At 33.8% G+C, this 21,798-nt stretch overlaps 24 non-coding genes across 24 annotated transcripts; all 24 read left to right on the top strand.

Annotated features, from left to right (window-relative positions):
• The first annotated feature begins 1,278 nt into the window (after nucleotides 1-1,278).
• Nucleotides 1,279-1,351, top strand: TRNAA-AGC (transfer RNA alanine (anticodon AGC)). The gene has a single exon. It is a non-coding gene; the product is annotated as a tRNA-Ala (tRNA).
• Nucleotides 1,352-2,855: 1,504 nt separating this feature from the next.
• TRNAA-AGC (transfer RNA alanine (anticodon AGC)) lies at nucleotides 2,856-2,928 on the top strand. Its single transcript has one exon. It is a non-coding gene; the product is annotated as a tRNA-Ala (tRNA).
• Nucleotides 2,929-3,172: 244 nt separating this feature from the next.
• On the top strand, nucleotides 3,173-3,245 carry TRNAA-AGC (transfer RNA alanine (anticodon AGC)). Its single transcript has one exon. It is a non-coding gene; the product is annotated as a tRNA-Ala (tRNA).
• Nucleotides 3,246-3,488: 243 nt separating this feature from the next.
• Nucleotides 3,489-3,561, top strand: TRNAA-AGC (transfer RNA alanine (anticodon AGC)). Its single transcript has one exon. It is a non-coding gene; the product is annotated as a tRNA-Ala (tRNA).
• Nucleotides 3,562-5,662: 2,101 nt separating this feature from the next.
• TRNAA-AGC (transfer RNA alanine (anticodon AGC)) lies at nucleotides 5,663-5,735 on the top strand. The gene has a single exon. It is a non-coding gene; the product is annotated as a tRNA-Ala (tRNA).
• Nucleotides 5,736-6,284: 549 nt separating this feature from the next.
• Nucleotides 6,285-6,357, top strand: TRNAA-AGC (transfer RNA alanine (anticodon AGC)). Its single transcript has one exon. It is a non-coding gene; the product is annotated as a tRNA-Ala (tRNA).
• Nucleotides 6,358-6,916: 559 nt separating this feature from the next.
• Nucleotides 6,917-6,989, top strand: TRNAA-AGC (transfer RNA alanine (anticodon AGC)). The gene has a single exon. It is a non-coding gene; the product is annotated as a tRNA-Ala (tRNA).
• A 2,129-nt stretch (nucleotides 6,990-9,118) lies between these two features.
• TRNAA-AGC (transfer RNA alanine (anticodon AGC)) lies at nucleotides 9,119-9,191 on the top strand. Its single transcript has one exon. It is a non-coding gene; the product is annotated as a tRNA-Ala (tRNA).
• An 876-nt stretch (nucleotides 9,192-10,067) lies between these two features.
• On the top strand, nucleotides 10,068-10,140 carry TRNAA-AGC (transfer RNA alanine (anticodon AGC)). The gene has a single exon. It is a non-coding gene; the product is annotated as a tRNA-Ala (tRNA).
• A 559-nt stretch (nucleotides 10,141-10,699) lies between these two features.
• TRNAA-AGC (transfer RNA alanine (anticodon AGC)) lies at nucleotides 10,700-10,772 on the top strand. Its single transcript has one exon. It is a non-coding gene; the product is annotated as a tRNA-Ala (tRNA).
• A 1,177-nt stretch (nucleotides 10,773-11,949) lies between these two features.
• TRNAA-AGC (transfer RNA alanine (anticodon AGC)) lies at nucleotides 11,950-12,022 on the top strand. Its single transcript has one exon. It is a non-coding gene; the product is annotated as a tRNA-Ala (tRNA).
• A 243-nt stretch (nucleotides 12,023-12,265) lies between these two features.
• On the top strand, nucleotides 12,266-12,338 carry TRNAA-AGC (transfer RNA alanine (anticodon AGC)). The gene has a single exon. It is a non-coding gene; the product is annotated as a tRNA-Ala (tRNA).
• An 869-nt stretch (nucleotides 12,339-13,207) lies between these two features.
• Nucleotides 13,208-13,280, top strand: TRNAA-AGC (transfer RNA alanine (anticodon AGC)). The gene has a single exon. It is a non-coding gene; the product is annotated as a tRNA-Ala (tRNA).
• A 1,183-nt stretch (nucleotides 13,281-14,463) lies between these two features.
• Nucleotides 14,464-14,536, top strand: TRNAA-AGC (transfer RNA alanine (anticodon AGC)). Its single transcript has one exon. It is a non-coding gene; the product is annotated as a tRNA-Ala (tRNA).
• Nucleotides 14,537-15,090: 554 nt separating this feature from the next.
• On the top strand, nucleotides 15,091-15,163 carry TRNAA-AGC (transfer RNA alanine (anticodon AGC)). Its single transcript has one exon. It is a non-coding gene; the product is annotated as a tRNA-Ala (tRNA).
• A 1,185-nt stretch (nucleotides 15,164-16,348) lies between these two features.
• Nucleotides 16,349-16,421, top strand: TRNAA-AGC (transfer RNA alanine (anticodon AGC)). Its single transcript has one exon. It is a non-coding gene; the product is annotated as a tRNA-Ala (tRNA).
• A 549-nt stretch (nucleotides 16,422-16,970) lies between these two features.
• Nucleotides 16,971-17,043, top strand: TRNAA-AGC (transfer RNA alanine (anticodon AGC)). The gene has a single exon. It is a non-coding gene; the product is annotated as a tRNA-Ala (tRNA).
• Nucleotides 17,044-17,919: 876 nt separating this feature from the next.
• Nucleotides 17,920-17,992, top strand: TRNAA-AGC (transfer RNA alanine (anticodon AGC)). The gene has a single exon. It is a non-coding gene; the product is annotated as a tRNA-Ala (tRNA).
• A 244-nt stretch (nucleotides 17,993-18,236) lies between these two features.
• TRNAA-AGC (transfer RNA alanine (anticodon AGC)) lies at nucleotides 18,237-18,309 on the top strand. Its single transcript has one exon. It is a non-coding gene; the product is annotated as a tRNA-Ala (tRNA).
• Nucleotides 18,310-18,553: 244 nt separating this feature from the next.
• On the top strand, nucleotides 18,554-18,626 carry TRNAA-AGC (transfer RNA alanine (anticodon AGC)). The gene has a single exon. It is a non-coding gene; the product is annotated as a tRNA-Ala (tRNA).
• Nucleotides 18,627-18,869: 243 nt separating this feature from the next.
• Nucleotides 18,870-18,942, top strand: TRNAA-AGC (transfer RNA alanine (anticodon AGC)). Its single transcript has one exon. It is a non-coding gene; the product is annotated as a tRNA-Ala (tRNA).
• An 862-nt stretch (nucleotides 18,943-19,804) lies between these two features.
• On the top strand, nucleotides 19,805-19,877 carry TRNAA-AGC (transfer RNA alanine (anticodon AGC)). Its single transcript has one exon. It is a non-coding gene; the product is annotated as a tRNA-Ala (tRNA).
• Nucleotides 19,878-20,120: 243 nt separating this feature from the next.
• TRNAA-AGC (transfer RNA alanine (anticodon AGC)) lies at nucleotides 20,121-20,193 on the top strand. The gene has a single exon. It is a non-coding gene; the product is annotated as a tRNA-Ala (tRNA).
• A 1,092-nt stretch (nucleotides 20,194-21,285) lies between these two features.
• TRNAA-AGC (transfer RNA alanine (anticodon AGC)) lies at nucleotides 21,286-21,358 on the top strand. The gene has a single exon. It is a non-coding gene; the product is annotated as a tRNA-Ala (tRNA).
• The last annotated feature ends 440 nt before the right edge of the window (nucleotides 21,359-21,798 follow it).

Here is a 21,798-nt window from a genome sequence, read left to right as displayed (position 1 = left end):
TTTTTAAAGAAGTCATTCATCAATGGGGAATTAGCTCAGATGGTAGAGCGCTCGCTTAGCATGCGAGAGGTAGTGAGAACGATGCTCGCATTCTCCAAATGATTTAGCCTTTCATTTCATTTGTAGATACCCTTCACAGTCCAAATCTTTTAATCTTTCATTTTATTTGTATTCACAGTTACAAATAGTTTTTTGTCATGCAACATATAAAAATATTCAGTCAGACTTAGCTAATTATGCCAACTACTCACACCATTTTAAAGGAGATACACCTTATAATATGTTAGTAAATCATCTCCCAATGCCATTTTTTTAAAGAAGTCATTCATCAATGGGGAATTAGCTCAGATGGTAGAGCGCTCGCTTAGCATGCGAGAGCTAGCGAGAACGATGCTCGCATTCTCCAAATGTTTTATCCTTTCATTTCATTTGTAGATACCCTTCAAAGTCCAAATGTTTTAATCTTTCATTTTATTTGTATATACCCTTCACAGTTACAAATAGTTTTTTGTCATGCAACATATAAAAATATTTAGTCAGACTTAGCTAATTATGACAACTACTCACACCATTTTAAAAGAGAGACACCTTATAATATGTTAGTAAATCATCTCCCAATGCCATTTTTTTTGAAGTTGTCATTCATCAATGGGGAATTAGCTCAGCCGGTAGAGCGCTCACTTAGCATGCGAGAGGTAGCGAGATCGATGCTCGCATTCTCCAAATGATTTAGCCTTTCATTTCATTTGTAGATACCCTTCACAGTCCAAATCTTTTAATCTTTCATATTATTTGTATTCACAGTTATAAATAGTTTTTTGTCATGCAACATATAAAAATATTCAGTCAGACTTAGCTAATTATGCCAACTACTCACACCATTTTAAAGGAGATACACCTTATAATATGTTAGTAAATCATCTCCCAATGCCATTTTTTTAAAGAAGTCATTCATCAATGGGGAATTAGCTCAGATGGTAGAGAGCTCGCTTAGCATGCGAGAGGTAGCGAGAACGATGCTCGCATTCTCCAAATGTTTTATCCTTTCATTTCATTTGTAGATACCCTTCAAAGTCCAAATGTTTTAATCTTTCATTTTATTTGTATATACCCTTCACAGTTACAAATAGTTTTTTGTCATGCAACATATAAAAATATTTAGTCAGACTTAGCTAATTATGACAACTACTCACACCATTTTAAAAGAGAGACACCTTATAATATGTTAGTAAATCATCTCCCAATGCCATTTTTTTTTTTAAGTTGTCATTCATCGATGGGGAATTAGCTCAGATGGTAGAGCGCTCGCTTAGCATGCGAGAGGTAGCGAGATCGATGCTCGCATTCTCCAAATGATTTAGCCTTTCATTTCATTTGTAGATACCCTTCACAGTCCAAATGTTTTAATCTTTCATTTTATTTGTATATACCCTTCACAGTTACACATAGTTTTTTTGTCATGCAACATATAAAAATATTTAGTCAGACTTAGCTAATTATGACATCTACTCACACCATTTTAAAAGAGAGACACCTTATAATATGTTAGTAAATGATCTCCCAATGCCTTTCATTTGAACTTGTCATTCATCAATGGGGAATTAGCTCAGATGGTAGAGCGCTCGCTTAGCATGCGAGAGGTAGCAAGATCGTTGCTCGCATTCTCCAAATGTTTTATCCTTTCATTTCATTTGTAGATACCCTTCAAAGTCCAAATGTTTTAATCTTTCATTTTTATTTGTATATACCCTTCACAGTTACAAATAGTTTTTTGTCATGCAACATATAAAAATATTCAGTCAGACTTAGCTAATTATGCCAACTACTCACACCATTTTAAAGGAGATACACCTTATAATATGTTAGTAAATCATCTCCCAATGCCATTTTTTTAAAGAAGTCATTCATCAATGGGGAATTAGCTCAGATGGTAGAGCGCTCGCTTAGCATGCGAGAGCTAGCGAGAACGATGCTCGCATTCTCCAAATGTTTTATCCTTTCATTTCATTTGTAGATACCCTTCAAAGTCCAAATGTTTTAATCTTTCATTTTATTTGTATATACCCTTCACAGTTACAAATAGTTTTTTGTCATGCAACATATAAAAATATTTAGTCAGACTTAGCTAATTATGACAACTACTCACACCATTTTAAAAGAGAGACACCTTATAATATGTTAGTAAATCATCTCCCAATGCCATTTTTTTTGAAGTTGTCATTCATCAATGGGGAATTAGCTCAGCCGGTAGAGCGCTCACTTAGCATGCGAGAGGTAGCGAGATCGATGCTCGCATTCTCCAAATGATTTAGCCTTTCATTTCATTTGTAGATACCCTTCACAGTCCAAATCTTTTAATCTTTCATTTTATTTGTATTCACAGTTACAAATAGTTTTTTGTCATGCAACATATAAAAATATTCAGTCAGACTTAGCTAATTATGCCAACTACTCACACCATTTTAAAGGAGATACACCTTATAATATGTTAGTAAATCATCTCCCAATGCCATTTTTTTAAAGAAGTCATTCATCAATGGGGAATTAGCTCAGATGGTAGAGAGCTCGCTTAGCATGCGAGAGGTAGCGAGAACGATGCTCGCATTCTCCAAATGTTTTATCCTTTCATTTCATTTGTAGATACCCTTCAAAGTCCAAATGTTTTAATCTTTCATTTTATTTGTATATACCCTTCACAGTTACAAATAGTTTTTTGTCATGCAACATATAAAAATATTTAGTCAGACTTAGCTAATTATGACAACTACACACACCATTTTAAAAGAGAGACACCTTATAATATGTTAGTAAATCATCTCCCAATGCCATTTTTTTTTAAGTTGTCATTCATTGATGGGGAATTAGCTCAGATGGTAGAGCGCTCGCTTAGCATGCGAGAGGTAGCGAGATCGATGCTCGCATTCTCCAAATGATTTAGCCTTTCATTTCATTTGTAGATACCCTTCACAGTCCAAATGTTTTAATCTTTCATTTTATTTGTATATACCCTTCACAGTTACACATAGTTTTTTTGTCATGCAACATATAAAAATATTTAGTCAGACTTAGCTAATTATGACATCTACTCACACCATTTTAAAAGAGAGACACCTTATAATATGTTAGTAAATCATCTCCCAATGCCATTTTTTTAAAGAAGTCATTCATCAATGGGGAATTAGCTCAGATGGTAGAGCGCTCGCTTAGCATGCGAGAGGTAGCGAGATCGATGCTCGCATTCTCCAAATGTTTTATCCTTTCATTTCATTTGTAGATACCCTTCACAGTCCAAATGTTTTAATCTATCATTTTATTTGTATATACCCTTCACAGTTACAAATAGTTTTTTGTCATGCAACATATAAAAATATTTAGTCAGACTTAGCTAATTATGACATCTACTCACACCATTTTAAAAGAGAGACACCTTATAATATGTTAGTAAATCATCTCCCAATGCCATTTTTTTAAAGAAGTCATTCATCAATGGGGAATTAGCTCAGATGGTAGAGCGCTCGCTTAGCATGCGAGAGGTAGCGAGATCGATGCTCGCATTCTCCAAATGTTTTATCCTTTCATTTCATTTGTAGATACCCTTCACAGTCCAAATGTTTTAATCTATCATTTTATTTGTATATACCCTTCACAGTTACAAATAGTTTTTTGTCATGCAACATATAAAAATATTTAGTCAGACTTAGCTAATTATGACAACTACTCACACCATTTTAAAAGAGAGACACCTTATAATATGTTAGTAAATCATCTCCCAATGCCATTTTTTTTTGAAGTTGTCATTCATCAATGGGGAATTAGCTCAGATGGTAGAGCGCTCACTTAGCATGCGAGAGGTAGCGAGATCGATGCTCGCATTCTCCAAATGATTTAGCCTTTCATTTAATTTGTAGATACCCTTCACAGTCCAAATCTTTTAATCTTTCATTTTATTTGTATTCACAGTTACAAATAGTTTTTTGTCATGCAACATATAAAAATATTCAGTCAGACTTAGCTAATTATGCCAACTACTCACACCATTTTAACAGAGAGACACCTTATAATATGTTAGAAAATGATCTCCCAATGCCATTTTTTGAACTAGTCTTTCATCAATGGGGAATTAGCTTAGATGGTAGAGCGTTTAGCATGCGAGAGGTAGCGAGATCGATGCTCGCATTCTCCAAACGTTTTATCCTTTCATTTCATTTGTAGATACCCTTCAAAGTCCAAATGTTTTAATCTTTCACTTTATTTGTATATACCCTTCACAGTTACAAATAGTTTTTTGTCATGCAACATATAAAAATATTTAGTCAGACTTAGCTAATTATGCCAACTACTCACACCATTTTAAAAGAGAGACACCTTATAATATGTTAGTAAATCATCTCCCAATGCCATTTTTTTGAAGTTTTTATTCATCAATGGGGAATTAGCTCAGATGGTAGAGCGCTCGCTTAGCATGCGAGAGGTAGCGAGATTGATGCTCTCAATTTCCAAATGTTTTATCCTTTCATTTCATTTGTAGATACCCTACACAGTCCAAATGTTTTAATCTTTCATTTTATTTGTATTCACAGTTACAAATAGTTTTTTGTCATGCAACATATAAAAATATTTAGTCATACTTAGCTAATTATGCCAACTACTCAAACCATTTTAAAGGAGAGACACCTTATAATATGTTAGTAAATCATCTCCCAATGCCATTTTTTTGAAGTAGTCATTCATCAATGGGGAATTAGCTCAGATGGTAGAGCGCTCGCTTAGCATGCGAGAGGTAGTGAGAACGATGCTCGCATTCTCCAAATGATTTAGCCTTTCATTTCATTTGTAGATACCCTTCACAGTCCAAATCTTTTAATCTTTCATTTTATTTGTATTCACAGTTACAAATAGTTTTTTGTCATGCAACATATAAAAATATTTAGTCAGACTTAGCTAATTATGCCAACTACTCAAACCATTTTAAAGGAGAGACACCTTATAATATGTTAGTAAATCATCTCCCAATGCCATTTTTTTGAAGTTTTTATTCATCAATGGGGAATTAGCTCAGATGGTAGAGCGCTCGCTTAGCATGCGAGAGGTAGCGAGATTGATGCTCTCAATTTCCAAATGTTTTATCCTTTCATTTCATTTGTAGATACCCTACACAGTCCAAATGTTTTAATCTTTCATTTTATTTGTATTCACAGTTACAAATAGTTTTTTGTCATGCAACATATAAAAATATTTAGTCATACTTAGCTAATTATGCCAACTACTCAAACCATTTTAAAGGAGAGACACCTTATAATATGTTAGTAAATCATCTCCCAATGCCATTTTTTTGAAGTAGTCATTCATCAATGGGGAATTAGCTCAGATGGTAGAGCGCTCGCTTAGCATGCGAGAGGTAGTGAGAACGATGCTCGCATTCTCCAAATGATTTAGCCTTTCATTTCATTTGTAGATACCCTTCACAGTCCAAATCTTTTAATCTTTCATTTTATTTGTATTCACAGTTACAAATAGTTTTTTGTCATGCAACATATAAAAATATTTAGTCAGACTTAGCTAATTATGCCAACTACTCAAACCATTTTAAAGGAGAGACACCTTATAATATGTTAGTAAATCATCTCCCAATGCCATTTTTTTGAAGTAGTCATTCATCAATGGGGAATTAGCTCAGATGGTAGAGCGCTCGCTTAGCATGCGAGAGGTAGCGAGATCGATGCTCGCATTCTCCAAATGTTTTATCCTTTCATTTCATTTGTAGATACCCTTCAAAGTCCAAATGTTTTAATCTTTCATTTTATTTGTATTCACAGTTACAAATAGTTTTTTGTCATGCAACATATAAAAATAGTTAGTCAGACTTAGCTAATTATGCCAACTACTCACACCATTTTAAAGGAGAGACACCTTATAATATGTTAGTAAATGATCTCCCAATGCCTTTTTTTGAAGTAGTCATTCATCAATGGGGAATTAGCTCAGATGGTAGAGCGCTCACTTAGCATGCGAGAGGTAGCGAGATCGATGCTCGCATTCTCCAAATGTTTTATCCTTTCATTTCATTTGTAGATACCCTTCAAAGTCCAAATGTTTTAATCTTTCATTTTATTTGTATATACCCTTCACAGTTACAAATAGTTTTTTGTCATGCAACATATAAAAATATTTAGTCAGACTTAGCTAATTATGACAACTACTCACACCATTTTAAAAGAGACACCTTATAATATGTTAGTAAATGATCTCCCAATGCCTTTTTTTTGAACTTGTCATTCATCAATGGGGAATTAGCTCAGATGGTAGAGCGCTCGCTTAGCATGCGAGAGGTAGCGAGATCGATGCTCGCATTCTCCAAATGATTTAGCCTTTCATTTCATTTGTAGATACCCTTCACAGTCCAAATCTTTTAATCTTTCATTTTATTTGTATATACCCTTCACAGTTACAAATAATTTTTTGTCATGCAACATATAAAAATATTTAGTCAGACTTAGCTAATTATGACTAGTACTCACACCATTTTAAAAGAGAGACACCTTATAATATGTTAGTAAATCATCTCCCAATGCCATTTTTTTGAAGTAGTCATTCATCAATGGGGAATTAGCTCAGATGGTAGAGCGCTCGCTTAGCATGCGAGAGGTAGCAAGATCGTTGCTCGCATTCTCCAAATGTTTTATCCTTTCATTTCATTTGTAGATACCCTTCAAAGTCCAAATGTTTTAATCTTTCATTTTATTTGTATATACCCTTCACAGTTACAAATAGTTTTTTGTCATGCAACATATAAAAATATTCAGTCAGACTTAGCTAATTATGCCAACTACTCACACCATTTTAAAGGAGATACACCTTATAATATGTTAGTAAATCATCTCCCAATGCCATTTTTTTAAAGAAGTCATTCATCAATGGGGAATTAGCTCAGATGGTAGAGCGCTCGCTTAGCATGCGAGAGGTAGCGAGATCGATGCTCGCATTCTCCAAATGTTTTATCCTTTCATTTCATTTGTAGATACCCTTCAAAGTCCAAATGTTTTAATCTTTCATTTTATTTGTATATACCCTTCACAGTTACAAATAGTTTTTTGTCATGCAACATATAAAAATATTTAGTCAGACTTAGCTAATTATGCCAACTACTCAAACCATTTTAAAGGAGAGACACCTTATAATATGTTAGTAAATCATCTCCCAATGCCATTTTTTTGAAGTAGTCATTCATTAATGGGGAATTAGCTCAGATGGTAGAGCGCTCGCTTAGCATGCGAGAGGTAGCGAGATCGATGCTCGCATTCTCAAAATGTTTTATCCTTTCATTTTATTTGTAGATACCCTTCAAAGTCCAAATGTTTTAATCTTTCATTTTATTTGTATTCACAGTTACAAATAGTTTTTTGTCATGCAACATATAAAAATAGTTAGTCAGACTTAGCTAATTATGCCAACTACTCACACCATTTTAAAGGAGAGACACCTTATAATATGTTAGTAAATGATCTCCCAATGCCTTTTTTTGAAGTAGTCATTCATCAATGGGGAATTAGCTCAGATGGTAGAGCGCTCACTTAGCATGCGAGAGGTAGCGAGATCGATGCTCGCATTCTCCAAATGTTTTATCCTTTCATTTCATTTGTAGATACCCTTCAAAGTCCAAATGTTTTAATCTTTCATTTTATTTGTATATACCCTTCACAGTTACAAATAGTTTTTTGTCATGCAACATATAAAAATATTTAGTCAGACTTAGCCAATTATGACAACTACTCACACCATTTTAAAAGAGACACCTTATAATATGTTAGTAAATGATCTCCCAATGCCTTTTTTTTGAACTTGTCATTCATCAATGGGGAATTAGCTCAGATGGTAGAGCGCTCGCTTAGCATGCAAGAGGTAGCGAGATCGATGCTCGCATTCTCCAAATGATTTAGCCTTTCATTTCATTTGTAGATACCCTTCACAGTCCAAATCTTTTAATCTTTCATTTTATTTGTATATACCCTTCACAGTTACAAATAATTTTTTGTCATGCAACATATAAAAATATTTAGTCAGACTTAGCTAATTATGACTAGTACTCCCACCATTTTAAAAGAGAGACACCTTATAATATGTTAGTAAATCATCTCCCAATGCCATTTTTTTGAAGTAGTCATTTATCAATGGGGAATTAGCTCAGATGGTAGAGCGCTCGCTTAGCATGCGAGAGGTAGCAAGATCGTTGCTCGCATTCTCCAAATGTTTTATCCTTTCATTTCATTTGTAGATACCCTTCAAAGTCCAAATGTTTTAATCTTTCATTTTATTTGTATATACCCTTCACAGTTACAAATAGTTTTTTGTCATGCAACATATAAAAATATTCAGTCAGACTTAGCTAATTATGCCAACTACTCACACCATTTTAAAGGAGATACACCTTATAATATGTTAGTAAATCATCTCCCAATGCCATTTTTTTAAAGAAGTCATTCATCAATGGGGAATTAGCTCAGATGGTAGAGCGCTCGCTTAGCATGCGAGAGGTAGCAAGATCGATGCTCGCATTCTCCAAATGTTTTATCCTTTCATTTCATTTGTAGATACCCTTCAAAGTCCAAATGTTTTAATCTTTAATTTTATTTGTATATACCCTTCACAGTTACAAATAGTTTTTTGTCATGCAACATATAAAAATATTTAGTCAGACTTAGCTAATTATGACAACTACTCACACCATTTTAAAAGAGAGACACCTTATAATATGTTAGTAAATGATCTCCCAATGCCTTTTTTTTGAACTTGTCATTCATCAATGGGGAATTAGCTCAGATGGTAGAGCGCTCGCTTAGCATGCGAGAGGTAGCGAGATCGATGCTCGCATTCTGCAAATGATTTAGCCTTTCATTTCATTTGTAGATACCCTTCACAGTCCAAATCTTTTAATCTTTCATTTTATTTGTATAAACCTTCACAGTTACAAATAATTTTTTGTCATGCAACATATAAAAATATTTAGTCAGACTTAGCTAATTATGACTAGTACTCACACCATTTTAAAAGAGAGACACCTTATAATATGTTAGTAAATCATCTCCCAATGCCATTTTTTTTAAAGAAGTCATTCATCAATGGGGAATTAGCTCAGATGGTAGAGCGCTCGCTTAGCATGCGAGAGGTAGCGAGATCGATGCTCGCATTCTCCAAATGTTTTATCCTTTCATTTCATTTGTAGATACCCTTCACAGTCCAAATGTTTTAATCTATCATTTTATTTGTATATACCCTTCACAGTTACAAATAGTTTTTTGTCATGCAACATATAAAAATATTTAGTCAGACTTAGCTAATTATGACAACTACTCACACCATTTTAAAAGAGAGACACCTTATAATATGTTAGTAAATCATCTCCCAATGCCATTTTTTTTGAAGTTGTCATTCATCAATGGGGAATTAGCTCAGACGGTAGAGCGCTCGCTTAGCATGCGAGAGGTAGCAAGATCGATGCTCGCATTCTCCAACTGTTTTATCCTTTCATTTCATTTGTAGATACCCTTCAAAGTCCAAATGTTTTAATCTTTCATTTTATTTGTATATACCCTTCACAGTTACAAATAGTTTTTTGTCATGCAACATATAAAAATATTCAGTCAGACTTAGCTAATTATGCCAACTACTCACACCATTTTAAAGGAGATACACCTTATAATATGTTAGTAAATCATCTCCCAATGCCATTTTTTTAAAGAAGTCATTCATCAATGGGGAATTAGCTCAGACGGTAGAGCGCTCGCTTAGCATGCGAGAGGTAGCAAGATCGATGCTCGCATTCTCCAACTGTTTTATCCTTTCATTTCATTTGTAGATACCCTTCAAAGTCCAAATGTTTTAATCTTTCATTTTATTTGTATATACCCTTCACAGTTACAAATAGTTTTTTGTCATGCAACATATAAAAATATTCAGTCAGACTTAGCTAATTATGCCAACTACTCACACCATTTTAAAGGAGATACACCTTATAATATGTTAGTAAATCATCTCCCAATGCCATTTTTTTAAAGAAGTCATTCATCAATGGGGAATTAGCTCAGATGGTAGAGCGCTCGCTTAGCATGCGAGTGGTAGCGAGATCGATGCTCGCATTCTCCAAATGTTTTATCCTTTCATTTCATTTGTAGATACCCTTCACAGTCCAAATGTTTTAATCTATCATTTTATTTGTATATACCCTTCACAGTTACAAATAGTTTTTTGTCATGCAACATATAAAAATATCCAGTCAGACTTAGCTAATTATGCCAACTACTCACACCATTTTAAAAGAGAGACACCTTATAATATGTTAGTAAATCATCTCCCAATGCCATTTTTTTGAAGTTATCATTCATCAATGGGGAATTAGCTCAGACGGTAGAGCGCTCGCTTAGCATGTGAGAGGTAGCAAGATCGATGCTCGCATTCTCCAACTGTTTTATCCTTTCATTTCATTTGTAGATACCCTTCAAAGTCCAAATGTTTTAATCTTTCATTTTATTTGTATATACCCTTCACAGTTACAAATAGTTTTTTGTCATGCAACATATAAAAATATTCAGTCAGACTTAGCTAATTATGCCAACTACTCACACCATTTTAAAGGAGATACACCTTATAATATGTTAGTAAATCATCTCCCAATGCCATTTTTTTAAAGAAGTCATTCATCAATGGGGAATTAGCTCAGATGGTAGAGCGCTCGCTTAGCATGCGAGTGGTAGCGAGATCGATGCTCGCATTCTCCAAATGTTTTATCCTTTCATTTCATTTGTAGATACCCTTCACAGTCCAAATGTTTTAATCTATCATTTTATTTGTATATACCCTTCACAGTTACAAATAGTTTTTTGTCATGCAACATATAAAAATATCCAGTCAGACTTAGCTAATTATGCCAACTACTCACACCATTTTAAAAGAGAGACACCTTATAATATGTTAGTAAATCATCTCCCAATGCCATTTTTTTGAAGTTATCATTCATCAATGGGGAATTAGCTCAGACGGTAGAGCGCTCGCTTAGCATGTGAGAGGTAGCAAGATCGATGCTCGCATTCTCCAACTGTTTTATCCTTTCATTTCATTTGTAGATACCCTTCAAAGTCCAAATGTTTTAATCTTTCACTTTATTTGTATATACCCTTCACAGTTACAAATAGTTTTTTGTCATGCAGCATATAAAAATATTTAGTCAGACTTAGCTAATTATGCCAACTACTCACACCATTTTAAAAGAGAGACACCTTATAATATGTTAGTAAATCATCTCCCAATGCCATTTTTTTGAAGTTATCATTCATCAATGGGGAATTAGCTCAGATGGTAGAGCGCTCGCTTAGCATGCGAGAGGTAGCGAGATCGATGCTCTCAATCTCCAAATGTTTTATCCTTTCATTTCATTTGTAGATACCCTTCAAAGTCCAAATGTTTTAATCTTTCATTTTATTTGTATTCACAGTTACAAATAGTTTTTTGTCATGCAACATATAAAAATATTTAGTCAGACTTAGCTAATTATGCCAACTACTCACACCATTTTAAAAGAGAGACACCTTATAATATGTTAGTAAATCATCTCCCAATGCCATTTTTTTGAAGTTATCATTCATCAATGGGGAATTAGCTCAGACGGTAGAGCGCTCGCTTAGCATGCGAGAGGTAGCAAGATCGATGCTCGCATTCTCCAACTGTTTTATCCTTTCATTTCATTTGTAGATACCCTTCAAAGTCCAAATGTTTTAATCTTTCATTTTATTTGTATTCACAGTTACAAATAGTTTTTTGTTATGCAACATATAAAAATATTTAGTCAGACTTAGCTAATTATGCCAACTACTCACACCATTTTAAAGGAGAGACACCTCATAATATGTTAGTAAATCATCTCCCAATGCCATTTTTTTGAAGTAGTCATTCATCAATGGGGAATTAGCTCAGATGGTAGAGTGCTCGCTTAGCATGCGAGAGGTAGCGAGATCGATGCTCGCATTCTCCAAATGTTTTATCCTTTCATTTCATTTGTAGATACCCTTCAAAGTCCAAATGTTTTAATCTTACATTTTATTTGTATATACCCTTCACAGTTACAAATAGTTTTTTGTCATGCAACATATAAAAATATTTAATCAGACTTAGCTAATTATGACAACTACTCACACCATTTTAAAAGAGAGACACCTTATAATATGTTAGTAAATCATCTCCCAATGCCATTTTTTTGAAGTTGTTATTCATAAATGGGGAATTAGCTCAGATGGTAGAGCGCTCGCTTAGCATGCGAGAGGTAGCGAGATCGATGCTCGCATTCTCCAAATGATTTAGCCTTTCATTTCATTTGTAGATACCCTTCACAGTCCAAACGTTTTAATCTTTCATTTTATTTGTATATACCCTTCACAGTTACAAATAGTTTTTTGTCATGCAACATATAAAAATATTTAATCAGACTTAGCTAATTATGACAACTACTCACACCATTTTAAAAGAGAGACACCTTATAATATGTTAGGAAATGATCTCCCAATGCCATTTTTTGAACTAGTCTTTCATCAATGGAGAATTAGCTCAGATGGTAGAGCGTTTAGCATGCGAGAGGTAGCGAGATCGATGCTCGCATTCTCCAAATGTTTTATCCTTTCATTTCATTTGTAGATACCCTTCAAAGTCTAAATGTTTTAATCTTTCATTTTATTTGTATATACCCTTCACAGTTACAAATAGTTTTTTGTCATGCAACATATAAAAATATTTAGTCAGACTTAGCTAATTATGCCAACTACTCACACCATTTTAAAAGAGAGACACCTTATAATATGTTAGTAAATCATCTCCCAATGCCATTTTTTTGAAGTTGTCATTCATCAATGGGGATTTAGCTCAGATGGTAGAGCGTTCGCTTAGCATGCGAGAGGTAGCGAGATCGATGCTCGCATTCTCCAAATGTTTTATCCTTTCATTTCACTTGTAGATACCCTTCACAGTCCAAATGTTTTAATCTTTCATTTTATTTGTATATACCCTTCACAGTTACAAATAGTTTTTTGTCATGCAACATATAAAAATATTTAGTCAGACTTAGCTAATTATGACTAGTACTCACACCATTTTAAAAGAGAGACACCTTATAATATGTTAGTAAATGATCTCCCAATGCCTTTTTTTGAACTTGTCATTCATCAATGGGGAATTAGCTCAGATGGTAGAGCGCTCGCTTAGCATGCGAGAGGTAGCGAGATCGATGCTCGCATTCTCCAAATGTTTTATCCTTTCATTTCATTTGTAGATACCCTTCACAGTGCAAATTTTTAAATCTTTCATTTTATTTGTGTATACCCTTCACAGTTACACATAGTTTTTTTGTCATGCAACATATAAAAATATTTATTTAGACTTAGCTAATTATGACAACTACTCACACCATTTTAAAAGAGACACCTTATAATATGTTAGTAAATGATCTCCCAATGCCTTTTTTTAAACTTGTCATTCATCAATGTGAATTAGCTCAGATGTTAGAGCGCTCGCTTAGCATGCGAGAGGTAGCGAGATCGATGCTCGCATTCTCCAAATGTTTTATCCTTTCATTTCATTTGTAGATACCCTTCACAGTCCAAATGTTTTAATCTATCATTTTATTTGTATATACCCTTCACAGTTACAAATAGTTTTTTGGCATGCAACATATAAAAATATTTAGTCAGACTTAGCTAATTATGACAACTACTCACACCATTTTAAAAGAGAGACACCTTATAATATGTTAGTAAATCATCTCCCAATGCCATTTTTTTTGAAGTTGTCATTCATCAATGGGGAATTAGCTCAGACGGTAGAGCGCTCACTTAGCATGCGAGAGGTAGCGAGATCGATGCTTGCATTCTCCAAATGATTTAGCCTTTCATTTCATTTGTAGATACCCTTCACAGTCCAAATCTTTTAATCTTTCATTTTATTTGTATTCACAGTTACAAATAGTTTTTTGTCATGCAACATATAAAAATATTCAGTCAGACTTAGCTAATTATGCCAACTACTCACACCATTTTAAAGGAGATACACCTTATAATATGTTAGTAAATCATCTCCCAATGCCATTTTTTTAAAGAAGTCATTCATCAATGGGGAATTAGCTCAGATGGTAGAGCGCTCGCTTAGCATGCGAGAAGTAGCGAGAACGATGCTCCCATTCTCCAAATGTTTTATCCTTTCATTTCATTTGTAGATACCCTTCAAAGTCCAAATGTTTTAATCTTTCATTTTATTTGTATATACCCTTCACAGTTACAAATAGTTTTTTGTCATGCAACATATAAAAATATTTAGTCAGACTTAGCTAATTATGACAACTACTCACACCATTTTAAAAGAGAGACACCTTATAATATGTTAGTAAATCATCTCCCAATGCCATTTTTTTTGAAGTTGTCATTCATCAATGGGGAATTAGCTCAGATGGTAGAGCGCTCGCTTAGCATGCGAGAGGTAGCGAGATCGATGCTCGCATTCTCCAAATGATTTAGCCTTTCATTTCATTTGTAGATACCCTTCACAGTCCCAATGTTTTAATCTTTCATTTTATTTGTATATACCCTTCACAGTTACAAATAGTTTTTTGTCATGCAACATATAAAAATATTTAATCAGACTTAGCTAATTATGACAACTACTCACACCATTTTAAAAGAGAGACACCTTATAATATGTTAGAAAATGATCTCCCAATGCCATTTTTTGAACTAGTCTTTCATCAATGGGGAATTAGCTCAGATGGTAGAGCGTTTAGCATGCGAGAGGTAGCGAGATCGATGCTCGCATTCTCCAAATGTTTTATCCTTTCATTTAATTTGTAGATACCCTTCAAAGTCCAAATGTTTTAATCTTTCACTTTATTTGTATATACCCTTCACAGTTACAAATAGTTTTTTGTCATGCAACATATAAAAATATTTAGTCAGACTTAGCTAATTATGCCAACTACTCACACCATTTTAAAGGAGAGACACCTCATAATATGTTAGTAAATCATCTCCCAATGCCATTTTTTTGAAGTAGTCATTCATCAATGGGGAATTAGCTCAGATGGTAGAGTGCTCGCTTAGCATGCGAGAGGTAGCGAGATCGATGCTCGCATTCTCCAAATGTTTTATCCTTTCATTTCATTTGTAGATACCCTTCAAAGTCCAAATGTTTTAATCTTACATTTTATTTGTATATACCCTTCACAGTTACAAATAGTTTTTTGTCATGCAACATATAAAAATATTTAATCAGACTTAGCTAATTATGACAACTACTCACACCATTTTAAAAGAGAGACACCTTATAATATGTTAGTAAATCATCTCCCAATGCCATTTTTTTGAAGCTGTTATTCATAAATGGGGAATTAGCTCAGATGGTAGAGCGCTCGCTTAGCATGCGAGAGGTAGTGAGATCGATGCTCGCATTCTCCAAATGATTTAGCCTTTCATTTCATTTGTAGATACCCTTCACAGTCCAAATGTTTTAATCTTTCATTTTATTTGTATATACCCTTCACAGTTACAAATAGTTTTTTGTCATGCAACATATAAAAATATTTAATCAGACTTAGCTAATTATGACAACTACTCACACCATTTTAAAAGAGAGACACCTTATAATATGTTAGGAAATGATCTCCCAATGCCATTTTTTGAACTAGTCTTTCATCAATGGAGAATTAGCTCAGATGGTAGAGCGTTTAGCATGCGAGAGGTAGCGAGATCGATGCTCGCATTCTCCAAATGTTTTATCCTTTCATTTCATTTGTAGATACCCTTCAAAGTCTAAATGTTTTAATCTTTCATTTTATTTGTATATACCCTTCACAGTTACAAATAGTTTTTTGTCATGCAACATATAAAAATATTTAGTCAGACTTAGCTAATTATGCCAACTACTCACACCATTTTAAAAGAGAGACACCTTATAATATGTTAGTAAATCATCTCCCAATGCCATTTTTTTGAAGTTGTCATTCATCAATGGGGATTTAGCTCAGATGGTAGAGCGTTCGCTTAGCATGCGAGAGGTAGCGAGATCGATGCTCGCATTCTCCAAATGTTTTATCCTTTCATTTCACTTGTAGATACCCTTCACAGTCCAAATGTTTTAATCTTTCATTTTATTTGTATATACCCTTCACAGTTACAAATAGTTTTTTGTCATGCAACATATAAAAATATTTAGTCAGACTTAGCTAATTATGACTAGTACTCACACCATTTTAAAAGAGAGACACCTTATAATATGTTAGTAAATGATCTCCCAATGCCTTTTTTTGAACTTGTCATTCATCAATGGGGAATTAGCTCAGATGGTAGAGCGCTCGCTTAGCATGCGAGAGGTAGCGAGATCGATGCTCGCATTCTCCAAATGTTTTATCCTTTCATTTCATTTGTAGATACCCTTCACAGTGCAAATTTTTGAATCTTTCATTTTATTTGTGTATACCCTTCACAGTTACACATAGTTTTTTTGTCATGCAACATATAAAAATATTTATTTAGACTTAGCTAATTATGACAACTACTCACACCATTTTAAAAGAGACACCTTATAATATGTTAGTAAATGATCTCCCAATGCCTTTTTTTAAACTTGTCATTCATCAATGTGAATTAGCTCAGATGTTAGAGCGCTCGCTTAGCATGCGAGAGGTAGCGAGATCGATGCTCACATTCTCCAAATGTTTTATCCTTTCATTTCATTTGTAGATACCCTTCACAGTTTAAAAGTTTTAATCTTTCATTTTATTTGTATTCACAGTTACAAATAGTTTTTTGTCATGCAACATATAAAAATATTTAGTCAGACTTAGCTAATTATGACAACTACTCACACCATTTTAAAAGAGAGACACCTTATAATATGTTAGTAAATCATCTCCCAATGCCATTTTTTTGAAGTAGTCATTCATCAATGGGGAATTAGCTCAGATGGTAGAGCGCTCGCTTAGCATGCGAGAGGTAGCGAGATCGATGCTCGCATTCTCCAAATGTTTTATCCTTTCATTTCATTTGTAGATACCCTTCAAAGTCTAAATGTTTTAATCTTTCATTTTATTTGTATATACCCTTCACAGTTACAAATAGTTTTTTTGTCATGCAACATATAAAAATATTTAGTCAGACTTAGCTAATTATGACAACTACTCACACCATTTTAAAAGAGAGACACCTTATAGTATGTTAGTAAATGATCTCCCAATGCCTTTTTTTTGAACTTGTCATTCATCAATGGGGAATTAGCTCAGATGGTAAAGCGCTCGATTAGCATGCGAGAGTTAGCTAGATCGATGCTCACATTCTCCAAATGTTTTATCCTTTCATTTCATTTGTAGATACCCTTTACAGTTTAAAAGTTTTAATCTTTCATTTTATTTGTATATACCCTTCACAGTTACAAATAGTTTTTTGTAATGCAACATATAAAAATATTTAGTCAGACTTAGCTAATTATGACAAGTACTCACACCATTTTAAAAGAGAGACACCTTATAATATGTTAGTAAATGATCTCCCAATGCCTTTTTTTGAACTTGACATTCATCAATGGGGAATTAGCTCAGATTGTAGAGCGCTCGCTTAGCATGCGAGAGGTAGCGAGATCGATGCTCGCATTCTCCTAATGATTTAGCCTTTCATTTCATTTGTAGATACCCTTCACAGTCCAAATTTTTGAATCTTTCATTTTATTTGTGTATACAATTCACAGTTACACATAGTTTTTTTGTCATGCAACATATAAAAATATTTAGTCAGACTTAGCTAATTATGACAACTACTCACACCATTTTAAAAGAGAGACACCTTATAATATGTTAGTAAATCATCTCCCAATGCCATTTTTTTGAAGTTTTTATTCATCAATGGGGAATTAGCTCAGATGGTAGAGCGCTCGCTTAGCATGCGAGAGGTAGCGAGATCGATGCTCGCATTCTCCAAATGATTTAGCCTTTCATTTCATTTGTAGATACCCTTCACAGTCCAAATTTTTGGATCTTTCATTTTATTTGTGTATACCCTGCACAGTTACACATAGTTTTTTTGTCATGCAACATATAAAAATATTTAGTCAGACTTAGCTAATTATGACAACTACTCACACCATTTTAAAAGAGAGACACCTTATAATATGTTAGTAAATGATCTCCCAATGCCATTTTTTTGAAGTTTTTATTCATCAATGGGGAATTAGCTCAGATGGTAGAGCGCTCGCTTAGCATGCGAGAGGTAGCGAGATCGATGCTCGCATTCTCCAAATAATTTAGGCTTTCATTTCATTTGTAGATACCCTTCACAGTCCAAATTTTTGAATCTTTCATTTTATTTGTGTATACCCTTCACAGTTACACATAGTTTTTTTGTCATGCAACATATAAAAATATTTAGTCAGACTTAGCTAATTATGACAACTACTCACACCATTTTAAAAGAGAGACACCTTATACTATGTTAGTAAATGATCTCCCAATGCCTTTTATTTGAACTTGTCATTCATCAATGGGGATTTAGCTCAGATGGTAGAGCGCTCGCTTAGCATGCGAGAGGTAGCGAGATCGATGCTCGCATTCTCCAAATGTTTTATCCTTTCATTTCATTTGTAGATACCCTTCAAAGTCCAAATGTTTTAATCTTTCATTTTATTTGTATATACCCTTCACAGTTACAAATAGTTTTTTGTCATGCAACATATAAAAATATTTAGTCAGACTTAGCTAATTATGCCAACTACTCACACCATTTTAAAAGAGAGACACCTTATAATATGTTAGTAAATCATCTCCCAATGCCATTTTTTTGAAGTTGTCATTCATCAATGGGGAATTAGCTCAGATGGTAGAGCGCTCGCTTAGCATGCGAGAGGTAGCGAGATCGATGCTCGCATTCTCCAAATGTTTTATCCTTTCATTTCATTTGTAGATACCCTTCACAGTCCAAATGTTTTAATCTTTCATTTTATTTGTATATACCCTTCACAGTTACAAATAGTTTTTTGTCATGCAACATATAAAAATATTTAGTCAGACTTAGCTAATTATGACTAGTACTCACACCATTTTAAAAGAGAGACACCTTATAATATGTTAGTAAATGATCTCCCAATGCCTTTTTTTGAACTTGTCATTCATCAATGGGGAATTAGCTCAGATGGAAGAGCGCTCGCTTAGCATGCGAGAGGTAGCGAGATCGATGCTCGCATTCTCCAAATCTTTTATCCTTTCATTTCATTTGTAGATACCCTTCAAAGTCCAAATGATTTATTCTTTCATTTTATTTGTATTCACAGTTACAAATAGTTTTTTGTCATGCAACATATAAAAATATTTAGTCAGACTTAGCTAATTATGACAACTACTCACACCATTTTAAAAGAGAGACACCTTATAATATGTTAGAAAATGATCTCCCAATGCCATTTTTTGAACTAGTCTTTCATCAATGGGGAATTAGCTCAGATGGTAGAGCGTTTAGCATGCGAGAGGTAGCGAGATCGATGCTCGCATTCTCCAAATGTTTTATCCTTTCATTTCATTTGTAGATACCCTTCAAAGTCCAAATGTTTTAATCTTTCATTTTATTTGCATATACCCTTCACAGTTACAAATAGTTTTTTGTCATGCAACATATAAAAATATTTAGTCAGACTTAGCTAATTATGCCAACTACTCACACCATTTTAAAAGAGAGACACCTTATAATATGTTAGTAAATCATCTCCCAATGCCATTTTTTTGAAGTTTTTATTCATCAATGGGGAATTAGCTCAGATGGTAGAGCGCTCGCTTAGCATGCGAGAGGTAGCGAGATCGATGCTCGCATTCTCCAAATGATTTAGCCTTTCATTTCATTTGTAGATACCCTTCACAGTCCAAATTTTTTAATCTTTCATTTTATTTGTGTATACCCTTCACAGTTACACATAGTTTTTTTGTCATGCAACATATAAAAATATTTAGTCAGACTTAGCTAATTATGACAACTACTCACACCATTTTAAAAGAGAGACACCTTATAATATGTTAGAAAATGATCTCCCAATGCTATTTTTTGAACTAGTCTTTCATCAATGGGGAATTAGCTCAGATGGTAGAGCGCTCGCTTAGCATGCGAGAGGTAGCGAGATCGATGCTCGCATTCTCCAAATGATTTAGCCTTTCATTTCATTTGTAGATACCCTTCACAGTCCAAATGTTTTAATATTTCATTTTATTTGTATTTACCCTTCACAGTTACAAATAGTTTTTTGTCATGCAACATATAAAAATATTTAGTCAGACTTAGCTAATATGACAACTACTCACACCATTTTAAAAGAGACACCTTATAATATGTTAGTAAATGATCTCCCAATGCCTTTTTTTGAACTTGTCATTCATCAATGGGGAATTAGCTCAGATGGTAGAGCGCTCGCTTAGCATGCGAGAGGTAGCGAGATCTATGCTCGCATTCTCAAAATGTTTTATCCTTTCATTTTATTTGTATATACCCTTCACAGTTACAAATAGTTTTTTGTCATGCAACATATAAAAATATTTAATCAGACTTAGCTAATTATGACAACTACTCACACCATTTTAAAAGAGAGACACCTTATAATATGTTAGTAAATGATCTCCCAATGCCTTTTTTTTTAACTTGTTATTCATCAATGGGGAATTAGCTCAGATGGTAGAGCGCTCGCTTAGCATGCGAGAGGTAGCGAGATCTATGCTCGCATTCTCAAAATGTTTTATCCTTTCATTTCATTTGTAGATACCCTTCACAGTCCAAATGTTTTAATCTTTCATTTTATTTGTATATACCCTTCACAGTTACAAATAGTTTTTTGTCATGCAACATATAAAAATATTTAATCAGACTAAGCTAATTATGACAACTACTCACACCATTTTAAAAGAGACACCTTATAATATGTTAGTAAATGATCTCCCAATGCCTTTTTTTGAACTTGTCATTCATCAATGGGGAATTAGCTCAGATGGTAGAGCGCTCGCTTAGCATGCGAGAGGTAGCGAGATCTATGCTCGCATTCTCAAAATGTTTTATCCTTTCATTTTATTTGTATATACCCTTCACAGTTACAAATAGTTTTTTGTCATGCAACATATAAAAATATTTAATCAGACTTAGCTAATTATGACAACTACTCACACCATTTTAAAAGAGAGACACCTTATAATATGTTAGTAAATGATCTCCCAATGCCTTTTTTTTGAAGTAGTCATTCATCAATGGGGAATTAGCTCAGATGGTAGAGTGCTCGCTTAGCATGCGAGAGGTAGCGAGATCGATGCTCGCATTCTCCAAATGTTTTATCCTTTCATTTCATTTGTAGATACCCTTCAAAGTCCAAATGTTTTAATCTTACATTTTATTTGTATATACCCTTCACAGTTACAAATAGTTTTTTGTCATGCAACATATAAAAATATTTAATCAGACTTAGCTAATTATGACAACTACTCACACCATTTTAAAAGAGAGACACCTTATAATATGTTAGGAAATGATCTCCCAATGCCATTTTTTGAACTAGTCTTTCATCAATGGAGAATTAGCTCAGATGGTAGAGCGTTTAGCATGCGAGAGGTAGCGAGATCGATGCTCGCATTCTCCAAATGTTTTATCCTTTCATTTCATTTGTAGATACCCTTCAAAGTCTAAATGTTTTAATCTTTCATTTTATTTGTATATACCCTTCACAGTTACAAATAGTTTTTTGTCATGCAACATATAAAAATATTTA

The sequence above is a fragment of the Crinia signifera genome, chromosome 3 (genome assembly GCF_055691185.1).
Source record: "Crinia signifera chromosome 3, ASM5569118v1, whole genome shotgun sequence".
Taxonomy (NCBI): domain Eukaryota; kingdom Metazoa; phylum Chordata; class Amphibia; order Anura; family Myobatrachidae; genus Crinia; species Crinia signifera.
The sequence above is the reverse complement of the archived record's forward strand: the minus strand, read 5'-3'. Positions and strand labels throughout refer to the sequence as shown.